The following is a 2390-nucleotide window of genomic DNA, read 5'->3' on the forward strand; positions in this document are numbered from 1 at the left end:
TTTCAACTAGCATAGCATAAGCCTTGTTGATGCTTGGCGTTGGTCCAATCATCAAAATTTGACTCCTCGATTGCTCATAAGTTTCATTCAGCCCCATTAAAAATTGCATCAATTTTTGTCTCTCCATATGTACAGTAAATTCCCTAGATCTAGGGCAACCACATGGTGGTGGGATTATACTGGTAAATTCATCCCATAAATTGCGTAGCTTTGAGAAATAGCTTGGAATACTATCATTTCCCTGTAGTAGCTATAGCTTTATGTAATTGGTAAATTCGAGATGCATTTACCTTGTCAAATCGTTCACGGAGATCCTCCCAAACTGCTTTTGCACTCATTGCATAGACAATACCTGCATGCAAATCCTGTGTAACTGAACTCATTATCCATCCTAGAACAATTGCATTGCACCGGTCCTATTGATGCCTAATTCGGCTCTGAAATCCTCCTTCTTCAGTGTGCCATCAACCATTCCAAGCTTTTTCTTCCCAAGCAATTGAATGCGCATGGCCCTGCTCCAGATGGAGTAATTATCAGATCTTATTAGTTGTATCGAAATTATCGGAGCTCCAGCAGTGTCAGAAGGGTGGTGAAACAGAGCATGATTGTGATCGAACTTCACAGTTGCCGCCATTGTTGAGTTTTAACTAACTGTGCGATAATCTGTCAATTAGTTCGAAACGTCACAAATCGCCTCTGATAAAAGCACAATTGTGGTTGTTTGGCTTTGATACCATGTTAAATTTTATGCAATTGAACAATTCTAACTGGCCATTGTTGACCCAGTTCAAGCTCAAATAGAGAGAGGAAGAGGAAGATATTATTTCAGCTAAGATGCAGAGAAAAATGTGTGCTCAATTACAACGAAACAGTGATATTTATACACTGTTGGTTATAACTACTTTCTAACAAACTCACTATTTAACTGACTACTAACAACCTCACTTATTTACTTAATTGCCACCTAAACTATTTATACACCATATCAACATCAAGTAATTCCTAAATCATTAAATATATGGAATAGAATGAAACCATAATAGATGTAAAGTGCTTCCATTACTTCAATTTCTTTTGAAGTAGAAAAATGTGTCCTCAATCTAATAACAAGGAAATGACATCCATTCTCAATGGTGCTAAAATCATTAGTCTACCTAGTGTTTCTTCTAACTACTGAACTGTACACAGTGGTCCTGCTTTACAGCTTTACAAAATTGTGTAAGCAAAAACAAAAGAAAATCAAATACGGAGTGCACCTTGAATTGATCATATGCTGATCGAGAAGCATTCGGTTTCAGATCATGTTGGTGAACGAATAAATAGTCCCTGATTATTGTACTCAAAAACATCCTAATAATAGCTAGTGAAAAGGCACGTGAATAATATCCGTATGAAAGACAGTAGCACATGAAGCATCATATAACTTTGGCTTTTATGTCCTTGTGCTGTACTTATAATTTAAGACCATTAGTGGAAAAGACCATTAGACCATCCTAATATCACCGGAATGAGTTTTGTTGCACTGTTGATTGACAATAGCACATGAAGTATCACATGGTTTTGCTGCCCAACTCATCGTCTAATAGATATGATCTTAGCCATTGCACTTGAATATCAGCAGACTCCAGTGTTTCCCATGAAAAGATAGAGAACAGAAGATCTCTACAAATCAAATTGATAAATTTACTGCAATACCTGACAACTAGTAGGATCGACTTTCCGGATTAGAATACCCCGTGCTATTTCAACAGATTTTGAATAGTGTTACCAAATAGTAGATGATAGAAATGTTTACTGGCTATCAACATGACTGTGTTATACAAATCTCCATTAAACTATGAGCCGGTCAACGTCTTATTATCGTTAGAAATTTGAGTCCATATTAAAGAAAAGTACAGATATTGTATCTTATTAAGAGTTAGTTAATTTACATGCATTTTCTATTGCATTCAGTTGCACTCAATGCTTCCACATTGCTGCAGAGTAGAAGATCTAGTACTTGTTGAGTTATACTTTACGATCTCCACTACTAAGTGCATCTAACTTCAATTGGAACCACAAACTGTAATTATAATTTTACCAATTCGGTAGTGACCATGTCCATGATGGTAAAAATAGAATGAGTTAAAGCAAAAAGTTTCTATTGCAATGAAGCGATTACATCATGTGTGGAATAGAAACCATGGAAGTAAAAAAGTTTCATTACTTCAATTTCTTTTGAAGTAGAAAAATTTGTCCTAAGTCTAACTAGTATCCCTAAACTGTACACAGTGGGTATCCCAAATTACTACAACTATCCAAAATTGTGTAATTGTAAAAATGGGGACTAGTTTCCTTCTCACATCCTCAATCGAAAAGTGAGATCAGTGAACAAATCCTCACTGCAGGGA

The sequence above is a fragment of the Capsicum annuum genome, chromosome 8 (genome assembly GCF_002878395.1).
Source record: "Capsicum annuum cultivar UCD-10X-F1 chromosome 8, UCD10Xv1.1, whole genome shotgun sequence".
NCBI classification, from domain to species: domain Eukaryota; kingdom Viridiplantae; phylum Streptophyta; class Magnoliopsida; order Solanales; family Solanaceae; genus Capsicum; species Capsicum annuum.